Source organism: Camarhynchus parvulus, chromosome 7 (assembly GCF_901933205.1).
Source record: "Camarhynchus parvulus chromosome 7, STF_HiC, whole genome shotgun sequence".
In the NCBI taxonomy this organism is placed as follows: domain Eukaryota; kingdom Metazoa; phylum Chordata; class Aves; order Passeriformes; family Thraupidae; genus Camarhynchus; species Camarhynchus parvulus.
Window position 1 is genome coordinate 24917047 of NC_044577.1, and position 12757 is coordinate 24929803.

Genomic DNA, 12757 nt, shown 5'->3' on the forward strand with positions numbered 1-12757 from the left:
CAAGTCCAAGCCTCCATACTCATAGCAAATCATGTTTGGACTAAGGCAGCCTTGAAACACACTGGAGTAATTAGATTAATTAGAAAATCAACAGACTTTGAAAAGCTTGCAGTAGAAACCTTTGTCTCCATCCCAAGACAAAACCCACAATGTGCCTAAAAGCTTTGCTACATTTGAATGTGAATCTATTAGTAGCAATAGAGTATTTCTTTAGCATGCAAATTGAAATTAGGACTGTACTGGAGTAGGTGGAAATATATTGACAACAGATTGTGCTGAAGATTTTCTAATTTAAATAGATAAAGGGTGAAAAATAAACCAGAACTCAGAAACCCAGGGACTTGCTTAGAACACAGGTCAGAAACAGAGCTAGAAGCAATCTCAGATGTTTTGATCCCCAATCTAGTTATTTACTGAATCCTTATTTCTCCCTTAATCTTTTAGACAGAAATTTAAAAAAGTAAAAACAATAATAATTTTCTTACTCATTGGTGGAAAAAAACCCACAACCTCACATAATTTTTCATTCCATTTGCTTACAAGGCTTATATTTGCATAGCTAAACCCTCTTCCTCATAAACACTATTTCACATGCCTAACTAAGAATTATTTTGTGATAAAATTGTCTAAACTTCCTCATCATTAACTTCCTTAAATTATACTGTCTGAAGATGTTTATGGATTTGCTAAGTAATCTACTGTGGAGCACAAACTGCAAACCAAAGTGAAATTGAGTTCCCAGCTGACTGCGAAGGTAATTAATGATTTAACTGCACAACTGTTAGCAGATCTATAATGCAACTTAAAAGCTAATTGAGAACTGTACAGCTAAAGGAACTGGGAAAGCCTAGTGTAGCCACAGTACTCCTTTGAGTAGTATTTGGTCAGCCTGCTGTCAGAGAAAGTGGAAAAATAGCTATGCCTATGCCTTATAAAAATAAAGATACTATACAAAAATATGTGTTAGCATTGGGGAATTGGCATTTTATGATCACCTCATTAAGAGGGCAAGTTTCTAGCAGAGCACTGAATTCCACAACTTCCCCTTCTCCCCGGCCAGTAGCATTAACATGCTCCATTTCTCTCACCGCTCATAATGCATCAAAATCCACCCCAGCAAATCAGCTACCCAGAAGAGCCAGGAAATGCTTTTCACTGCCATTTTATAGCCCAGTTATCTTAATTAGTCCCAGTTGACTGAGGAAGCCCAGAAATAAGACAGTAGATTGGGTTGTGCTTTTACCTGGAGGAACTTTTCCAGATTCGTGGCAGCTGCTACAGAATCTTTAAGAACCAACAGCTCTTTTACCACCTTACATCTGAATAAGTGTTAATCTTTTCACAGTAGGTGTGAGTATTTAGCATCCTTCCACAGCCAAGAAAGTGAATAGTGATTTAAGCTGTGCAAGGATATGCTCCAGTCTAGCAATCAACAATCTGGAAGGAAGGCCATAGATTAGATTAGATTTACCAGAGGAAGTGTGTGCCTAAATTTCACTGCCATAGCCCTGAAACCCTATAACATACACAGAATTCACTGATCCTGAATTTTTAGAGGAATAAATACTAGTAAAGGTGCTAAGGCCAGCTGTGTAAAACTTGGTGCTATTGGAGCTCTATATGTTCTTCAGTGGAAGGCACTCCTTTCAGCAGCAACTCAGGCTAGCGCACATTTTCCACATCTATTTAGCAGTTTGGACACCAGCGTACAAAGTATTTCAGTATGTCCATGTCCCCCTTTTGTTGTCCTTGGCTCCCTCTCTGAAAGGACACAAACTGTGCCATCAGCTACTGCCAAGGCACCTGCAATAACCTGTACATCACAAGTTGTTCTAAGAGCGAGCTGGGAAAGTGAGAACATGTATGTACTAACACTTCCTTCTGCACAAAAAGAATTTCAGCTTTAACCTACGCACTCCTGGCAGCCACACTACCCAGCCCTCCAGGGCAACCAGTGCAGCTCTGTGTACCCATATTGCACTGGCCAGAGTGCATACAAGTGTGTTACTACAAGGGCTGGAGCACAGACCTGGTTCCTATTGAATGGCACTGCCAGGGTCATGTCTCAGAATGTTCCCTCCTCAGTATCTGCTCTTGTCTACTTATGATGCCTTCCCACTCCTTGTGCTGGTGCTGACAGAAATGTCCCTTAGCAGAGGCTGCTCCCACAGATTTACAGATGACATTGATTAGGGCTCTGTATTCTATTAAGCAATGAAGCCTCAAAGGGTGAGGTCAACCAAGAACTGTGGATCTACCTGTTTTTATTTATTTTATATTTTATTTTATCTTATATTTTATTTTATATTTTATATTTTATTTATTTTTAATTTTTATTTCATTTATTTTATATTTTATTTTAATTTTTTATATTTTATTTTATTTTTATTATATTTTATATTTTATTTTATTTTATAAGCAATAAGTTGTTCTCTTCACCATAGACTTTTCCTGGTTTGAAAAATCCATTATAGACTATGGAAGTGTTACATGTGTCAACAGAAGCACACAAGCAAGTCTGTATACAGTGGTCCACAGTGTCCAATATGTACTTGTTTACTGGCTTCTTTTGAAACAGATAAAGGACAGAACTGGCTTTCTGCAATCAGAAGCAGTATTTAAAGATTTGTCCTCTAGTCAGGTGACAGCTTCTGGGAAGTTTTAGGAGAAAGACCTGTCTGCCTGATCTATTTGGTGGAAACTCGTTGTAAGTTCAAAAGGTACTGGTACATGATTTATTACCAAAAAATTCCAAACAACAAAACCATATCAAGAGAGAACACAGCCTTTCAATATAAAAGCTAAAACACTGAAACCTATGCTGGATCAAAATCTTGGCCTTGCTAAAGTCAAAAATTATTGTATTTCAATCCTGACAGTGTTTCACCCTACATGTTCTATGAGCCAACCTATGGAATTGTATATCAAAAAGACAGCTATTTGTTTTGGTAATAAAATAGAAAGGAGATACTAGTAAATCCATCAGTGTTCTTCCCCTCCCTGATGAATATATTCTCCACAGTCCCAGCCTCTGAAAGGTTAGCTGTCTCCTAAAGGCAGCAGTAATGAAATCGCAGTATATAGCTTCCTACCTTTCTGTTTCACCTAAAACTGTTTTATTTGGAGGGAAAGAATCCTAAATTTTCTAAAATCAGAATTTCATTGTATATTCTAGCCTCATGGTTATGAGATAACCAGAATGGGTCTTTGATTTGACCCCAAAGTTTTCAAGCACCATCTTTTTGGTTATATGTCAATACATGTGTGTGATATAATCAAGCCAAAGTCTTCCCATGCACAAATAATAATAAAAAATATTAATAACATGTCCCCTGCAGATAAATTTGAAGAATCCAAGTAGACCAATAGCTGTTTTCTTTTTAACTTGGTTCAATCCATTTTGCAAGCCAGAATTACAGAGCTGGACAGATTGCAGAGAGAGACTGTGAACAGACAGATTGGCTAAAGGCACAGGCTGTTAATCCCCTGGAAATGGCCTGTTATCACAGTTAAATCCCTCTCTTCAGGATAAAAAATAGAAAATGAGAGAACTCCTGTGCTTATGTTTGTGTTATATTTTTTGTTGTTTAATTGCCATCTTGCAATACAAGTAATGCTTTCTACCCAAGACATTCTCAGGAGATAAAAAAGGTTGCTCCCTTCCCCCAGCCCTTTATTATCTATGTCCTGACCAGAGTTGTTGAAATGGAACAGGTTTTTGAATGAAATGTCTTTAATTTTAATGCAGTTTGTTCAAAGCTTAGAAGTATTGTTGCTGCTGCACAAGTGGAAGGAGTGCTAAGGAAGATATAATCTAATCAGGAATATTCCCTTTTGTACTTTCCCTGTCGGCAGTATGGTTTTTAGATGAAAGAAGAAATCTTGCTTGCTCTGTTTGGAGCAAGGTGCTTGAAGAGAAGGAGAAATATTCTTCAGATCCCTGTCAAGAGAATAAGAAGCAGTTTCATCATCTGCAGAATTCTGAGTCTCTCTGAACAGTAAAAATGAGTGTCTGCAATAACAATACACTATCAAGGCATGTTACAGGTATCTTAGAGCTTTTAGTCCATATATATGAATATAACTGTACCTGTAGAAAATACCAGAGGACCCTATATAATACAGTAGTTATGCAAAAGCTACTTATGTGTCAGACTGTTCATTAACTGCATACCAAAATGTCTATTCTGGATTTAAGATTTCACTCCTTACAACCCTCTCCTTAATGTGAAGTGTGGAGGGACAGTATGCAGAAATGGCATCTATACAGTGACTATGTATAATCAACAGAATCAAGATGATGTTCACAGTGAGGTGGTATCTCAACATATGAAATATTCAGCCTTATTGGATTTCTTACAGACATACTTTAGATCCTAGTTCAGCAAATGAAATTGTCTTCCGCATCCTGACAAGTCCTGGCTCTTATTTACAATCTTTCACGTACTCAAATATCGACACAGTGTTGTTGTAGTTACTCTAGGAAAGCTGTGTGTAACACTTGGTCATTCTGGGTCAGGGAATGTTATTAAACAATCAGAACCAAAATACTGGCACGAGAATATCGACTTTCTCATATGTTGCTAATGCCTCAGCCCAGAGGTAAACCAGTGAAAATGTCTATTTCAATTAAATCAGATATGTATGTAACATATTATTACTTTGCTAAGGAGGAATAAATACAGGCACGTTCCTTGGAACTTTGCTGAATCTAGGCCTGATATAGCATTTCTCCTTTTAAGCAGGCATTGGGAACAATATGTTCTTATGATATTAATATAACCCATCTGCCAGTTGCATAAAGGCTGGCAAATTACCTCATCATTTTTCATCCTACATTACAAGAAAAAATGAGGAAAAGAAACCCACCCCCAGTATTACTGGGATGCTGCAAAGCTGTGAAGGAAAAACTTGATGGGTTCAAAGCAGCCCTTGCTATGCTCTTGAGCACAGATCTGCACTTCTAATTAATGTACAAATAACCCCCGATATTAAAAATTCAGGACAAACAAATCTCTGCAGGCATTAATGGTGACAGTCACAACCATGTTCTTTCTGGGCCTGGCTGTGATTTTGGAAAACTGAGCAGGACAAACTCCTCTTGGCCCTCACTGTGACCCGCAGTTTACATTGTCCAGGAAGTGAGGTATTCCCACAGCTTGATAGGCACAGCAAAGCACTCCTTTTTCCTAGGCAGGTTCTCCTCCATCCCAGGACAAACGCTACTTTATTCAGCTGAGAGGGCATTTTTGGTAAAGCTGTGTTGCTAAAAGGTATAAATAAAAAGAAAGCTCTACTGTTGTAATCCTGGGATTAAGAGTATAAGAAGATTCCATTAAAATCCATGTACAGGACAACTGCACCCCTCAGGGCTTAGCAGGCCAGGTGCAGCACTGCACTAATAACCTGGGTTTAGAGTCCAACAGGTGATTTCGTATGAACTGACTTAGGTGCTCTGCTCTGCTAAGTCTCTAAATTGTCTTCCACTTTCACCTTTCTCAGGAAAGTCAGTTTTTAGCCTTTTGATGTCAGGTTTTCTTGGGGAGAACAACCCTATTAATCTTCTCTGTTGCTGTACCCCAGGGACAGAGAATGACTCTGTTGTGCTTGCAGTTGTAAACAAATCTGAAATGGTACCCAAATTTTGTTCTGCTTCAATAAACATGCAATGGCTGAAGTAATGTTTTGAAATGTGATTCCCCAAAACTGAGAAAAGCTAGCAAATAAAAGGCTGTTTCATATTATTCCCCATGTGGGCTTACTTATTATACTGCTTGTACTGTTTATTGATCTAAATAATCTTGGAAAAGAAATACAGGAATGTAAGAAAAAGGCACTTTAATTATGTGCATGTATTCTATTCATGAAGATTTTACATACAAACATTATTTGGTATCAAACTCATCAATTTACAAGGTAAAAAGAAAAATCATGAATGTTAATCTTGGCTGACTACTTGCAGAGTATGAGCTGAAGGCCATTAGGCATTTGTAAGGCTGGACAGGCTGGAGAAGGTCCAGGGAAAGGCCACAAAGATGACCAAGGGACTGGGAAGCTGCCATGTGAGAAAAAGATGAGAGAATTTGGTTTATTCAGCCTTGAGAAAAAAGGCTTAAGAAAAACAATATCACCATATTCCACTGCTTAAAGGGTGGCTAGGAAGAACGTGTAGACTGATATTTTTCAAGGACTCACATGGTAAAGGTGAGGGGCAGAAGGTACAAATTATTCCTGAGAGGATACTGATTAGAGACAAAAGGAGAATTTTTCAGTATGAGAACAGTCAGCCGTTGAAATAATCTCCCTAGGGAAGTGGCAGATTCCCTGTCATTGGACACTTTTAAGATTCATTTGCACAGGGTGCTGGGACATCTTATCTAGACCATGTTTTTGCCAAGAGAGGTTGGACCAAATATGCTTAAGTTCCCCTTTTACCATGGTATTCCATGATTCTGTGATTTCCACTAGACCCGTAGTTTTTAGCTGAGCTACACGTTAAGAAAATATATGCAAATAACATACCTTGTGCTGATGAAAAGATACACAAATAAAAATCTTCCAAATGCCATACTGGGTCATTCCAATGCTTAATTATCCCAATGTAAAAATAATGACTTAAAATTACTAATTTCAGTAGAGCTATAACATATAATGCCAGCTGTGCTTTTGGCTCTTGACTCAGGTTTGCTTTACATTTGCCAGGCGCAGTTCTGTTTATTTGCACCAGCTTCACCACTGCTTTCATTACAAGGGCATGAATCCAGTGTAACAACTCTAGAGACAGGACCTCAATACAGAAGACTACTTAGAAAAACTGATAATAAACTTCTTTCATAACACTTACGCAAGCCTGCAATAAAACAAGCAGTAAGAATATTTGTGCATATTTTTATTAGCTTTTGTTTTATTTTCTTCCAGGAATTGTTTAAAATTTGAATCACAACTATTCATACAGCTCAGAAAGGAATGATGTCATGTTGACTGAGAACTGGCTAAAGGATCATAAATGGGAGGTAAGAATAAATAATCATGCATTGAGATGAGACATTCTATTCAGCAGGAAGAAAGAGACTGGTCTTAGGCCTGCTTTTACTTAACTGCATTATTAATGGTCTTGAAGAAGACACAAATATGACATTAATTAAAGTCTGTGGATCCAACTGAATTGAGATGTTTTGCAAAAAACATTGAGAAAGGGAAAATTACATGGTGGGAGAAACAGGTTAGAAAAATGAGCAGGGATCAACACAGGCTTCACCTTGACCAAATGGAGGTAATGAGATGTGAGAAAGTATATTTACACATAAATATAGAGTGGATGGAAATTCCAAGAAGAAAATATCAATATAGACATGATAAAGTGAAATACAAATAAAATGTAAAGTGACAAGACAATAAGAAACAAATAAACAGGACAATCTGATAAAGGATGTGGCAGTAAGCCCTCAGGAAAACATCCAGCCTTAGCCACAGCTACCAGCAGAAGTAAAAATTCTGGCTTGGATCTACAGTTTAGCATGAGCTGGACAGACCAAAGTAATACACTTGAGACTGACCCTGGAATAATACTGCTTTCAGATGCTAGAGATATACTGAGTAAACAACCAGCAGATTATTTGTAAGAAAATACAAAATGAGTCCCTCAATGTAATTTTTAAAAAGAGGTTAAATCTTAGAGCTGTCGGTGCTTACTTTTAATCTCACATCAGAGTGCAACAGGTAGAGCACATCTCTTTGGGAGATGGATCACCTTGCCTGGGTTATCATGACAATTAATAATTCCTGCTACTATCTGATAGACATATAGCCTCCATGCCAATCACAGAAACTCCACTAACTCATTCTCTTACTGCAAAGATGAAATAGCTACAAAACGTGGGTAGATTTAGAAAGCATACAAGATCCTACAACAATTAAAAGAAATTAATTGCAAAGTGCAAAAGACATGTCTTGGTTTAATCCCAGCCATCAGTCCAGCCCCACACAGCCCTCCGCTCACTCATTGTCAATCAGAACGCAGCACAAACCCAATATTTACAGAAGGCAAGAAAAAAACAAGAATGAGAGTTGCTTAAAAAGATTAAAAGCACTGAACAAAACCTGAACGATTTAATGTTCTACCATTACATATGAATGACTTCACTTTCATAAATCACAACTGGCAACCAGTTTAACAACAAAAATGCTACTGTGACTGACCATAAATGTGCTGGTAAGAGTAGCGCATGAATAGTAGAAAGTAAATGTGTATTAGATACCTCTGTTTAGCAGCTAGTAAATCCAAATGGCATGAAAATAATTGTGGGAGATTGAATCACATTGTCTGTGCCCACCTGTTGTAAATCTGAAATAAGTCCATGAAGACTCTGTAGTTAATGTGGTACAAGTGTGGAATTTGTACAACTCTGCTGTGAATAGTGAAGTTTTCCAGTTTCTCAAATGAGCACAGAAAAAAAATGCATTCATTTAAATGCAAGTCATGATAGATTTACAGCTAGAGGAAATGAATATTACCTTTGAAAATAACACAAAACAGAAAAAAATCCAAATTTAGAGCAAAAACAAGAGTACAGTTTTACTCTTGTCGTGTTTTGCCCTCCTTGCCAGGAAATAATGACTTACCTGAGATCTTGTGAAAGTGTTCGTGTACTAGTTTGATGCTTCTGAACTGAGAAGAAAAAAGAAAAAAGAAGAAAAAAGATAACACTAGCACAGGGTGCAAAGGAGAAGTCCCACTGGTAGCACTGTGCAGAAGTCTGTTCTGTTAAATACATCCTCCTTCATGGATCTGAAACCTATAGAGGAATCTCAAACACAGCTAAACTGAACATTCTTGGGAGCAGGAGAATATTCTGAGAAATGTTTGCCCTAGTACTGTATCTTCATTGGTTTCACTTGTACCAGTCACAGATGGATCTTTTGTCTGAGCAAATTCTTCTGTTCTTATGTTTTAAGGTCATATGGCTTTACCCATAGGGAAAAGCTGAATGATGAAATTTATTGCATTTTTTTCTGGTCTTGGGGCATGTGAAAAATTTATTTGTTTAATGTCTGACAGACCAAGCCATATCATTGCCCAGCAGAACATTGAAGAACACACTACTTTAAACCACAGAAATATCTGAAACTTCTGAGTTGTTAGTTGTTAGAAAAAAATGCCTGTGAACGATACTGGAAACAGAATAAAATTTTGGATAAGAATGTCTGAAGAATATCTTTTTATAGGGTAACACAAATACATCTCTCAAAAAAAAAAAAGAAGATGACACAAGTTGTGTTTCATATGTGAAGGCAGCAAATAAAACCTGCAAGGGCTTGATCAACCCCTGTCCCCTCAATATATTAGAAAGCTTCATTGGTTTTTAAGAGCTGTGGATGGGATCAGATAAATTTGGATAATACATTTGTTGATGATTTCGCTCTGAGTAATACGAGGTTAAAAGTCTCCTGGAAGCTCAAGTAGTTTTCTGGGTTATTATGGTAGAAGCAAGACAATTTCTTTTGTGGGTTGACCCTATCCAAGAAGTCAGATCACCCCATTAGACCCAATGTTAACCATTTACCTGAGAAAGGAGATCAAATTCTCATTTAAAACATTGCCAGCTGGAGGAAGCTCTTCACATAAGTTCTAGTGGGCTGAAACTCAAATCCCTAGGTTTGTAACAAGATACCTTAATCATTCTGTTTCTAACATTTTGTCTTCCTGGGGCTTTAGAAGAAAAGAGTAAATATAACATTTTAAGGAGATCATAAATTGCACCAAGGTGTGTAGCTGTTGCAAGATAATTATATACTCAAGAGGTATAATGAGGGCCATGTTCCTTGAAGATATAGGAAATGTGGGTACTTCAGCTGAATAAATTCCCTGGAGTATATAATTCTATGCTGAATATGTCATAATGTACTCTTAAGTGGACAAACCCAGAAAGGCTAAGTGCTTCTGAGGTAAGTATTGTCCCATAACACACAGATTGGGCTCTTAATTAGTAAGTTAAATTGCTGTCTCTCTTCTTTTCAGTGGCTTCTTTTAGATGTTGTTTCCCCTGCAAGCACAATTTTCATTTTGCTAAGGTTGATCATAACCACATAAAACTACAAGCACTCACAGTAGTCTAATGTAACCCCCTAATTATCTGAGGATATTAACAAAAGGAATAAAATGCTACTTTACTTTCATCAGCACTGAAGTAACAAAAAAAACCCACAGAAAAGAAAAGAAACGAAAAGAAAAGAAAAGAAAAGAAAAGAAAAGAAAAGAAAAGAAAAGAAAAGAAAAGAAAAGAAAAGAAAAGAAAAGAAAAGAAAAGAAAAGAAAAGAAAAGAAAAGAAAAGAAAAGAAAAGAAAAGAAAAGAAAAGAAAGCAAAAAAGAGGGAAAGCAAAGATAAATAGACATATAGACATTATCTGTGATATCAAGGCCATGAACCCATGGTGATGAAACAAAAAATATTGACAATGATCTCAAATACCAGAAACCATTATTATTCTTTCCAGGTGGGACATCCTGTTTGACAGTTCCTTTAATCTTCTCCTTGATTCCACAACAGTCAGGTTCTGACCTCACATGTGCCAGTACAATGCACAGGATGGCACCAAGAGTCCTATACCAACAGAGAGCAGCAGTACAACCATTCCCACTGCTGCTCCTGCCACCAGCAGTCCCCTATCATCCGTTCCCTCATTCTGCAAAGGCTTTTGAAAAAAAGGCCTTGGAGATCTTTACAACAATGTAGAGATTAAGACATTAAATTGGTTTGGACAGTTTATTTATCCCTTCAAAAACTCTGACATGTAGGTTTTTCATCTAAATTGCTCCTCCAGTCTGATTAACTTCGGCAAGTATTTGACATAAAGAACCCTACTGATGGGGGCATATGCTTTTTAGTCTACATTTTACTAACACAAATATATGCACAACCCAAATTTATCATGCTGCATCAGATTGACAAGGTGCAGAGCAATGTATTATACGAGATACACTTGAAAACAATATTCCCAAATTGTACTAGGCTGTCTTTTTTTTTTTTTAATTATCAGATGCAAATCAGTATGTTTTTTTAAAAGGACTCCTGGAACAGTCTTCTAAGCTTAGCCATATCACTAACATGGCCTAAGGTGGATGAAGTGCTTAAGTGTAATAACATAAAGAAATTATTTTTCTTTTTTGCTTCTAGACTTTTGTATCTAATTTTATGTGTACTTCTTTATCACATTATATATAAGATACACTTATCAGGAGGTAAAGTAAGACCCCTTGATATCTAGACATGATTTCCTATCAGTCTGAAAAAAGAAAGGATAAAATCTGATATGTTTTATTGCCCGAGGAGGCAAGTATTAATTCGATTCATAAGAGGTAATAATTTGTGCTATAAATTTTTAATGCATAATTGGCACATTTGGACATATGAAATTGTGAGATCTCAAATTTTAATTTTCTCTCCCTATTTTCCAGGAATTCTCTCCAGCCAACTAAGTCATCAATAAATATTCTTGGAGTACACAGATCTGAAGCACTCAGGGAACACTCAAAATCTTGGTTTGGCTTTCTTTTCATCTCTACTGTTTCTCTTTCTGCAAAGGGAGGATTTTTTCCATTCTCAACAGAATAAATTCATAAATAACAGTGGATCACATCGTTTTATTAAATAGGTATAGAAAAATCCCTCACAACCATGCGCATATATTACTTTTCTTGGAAGAGAATGTACATACAACAGTAACAAATGTTGAGGTAGTTCCAATGAAGTTGCTCTCAACTTGACAGAAAAGGTGCCTCCAAACAACTTCTGATCAGTGTTAAGACAAAAATTTGCATTTTAGGAAAAATAATTCATTTCAATCCATGATGATTTTAAAAATAAGAGATTTCCTATCTACTTATTGAATAAAGATGACATATTTATACAGAAATAAATTTAATTTTGTCTCTCCTCTTGATCCAAGAAAGTATACATTGTAATATCTCATAATTTGATTAATATTGTTCTTACTGTTTTAATCACAGACGGTTCATCTACTACAATATTGCATTTGTATCTTCAAATAATTGCTTTCCTTCAGAGAGTGGTCTGAATAATAAGCTAGAGTAATTAAAATAAACTGGCATAATTTCAGAGTGTATTGCTACTGTACAAAAGTAAGCAACAGGCACATATTGGGGAAGTAAACTTCAGTATGACTTATTCACTCACAGATGGCAAAAGCATTTTATGGCACCATAGTTTAATTTCTGGCATAGTGGAGAATTCTGCAAAGATTTGCCTGAATGTGCAGGGTTTGAAGCGTGTGAATGAGGAAGGTGTATTGTTTAGTATTTGGCTGCATGGATGCTCACAGCAAGCTCCCTCCCCTCAAACATCTGGACATCAACATGTCCAAAAGCTGCGCATCCATTGGAAAGTGATCTTTCTCTTTAGGTTCTTAGACAACTGCATGCAGAATTAATACAGATTATTTCCCTGCCAGTTTTGGCATAAATCCAGCACATATGATAGGCTTTAGTCTTTTGCTTTCTCATACTCAAGAGAAGAGCTAAGGTGAAATTCTTTCTATGTGATTTTACCTCCTAAAATGTAAGCATCTAGTTACCCAGGCTCTCTGTGACCCACGGAGCAGAAGTATACCAAGAACATAATGCAAGCCTAACTTAAAACATCAGACAGATTCACAAAGCATCTCCAAAAGGTGGCAATTTCTTTCCATTGTCTTTGGGGAAGAACTTACAGAAATGGCAGAAGCCTGGCCTTCAGATTT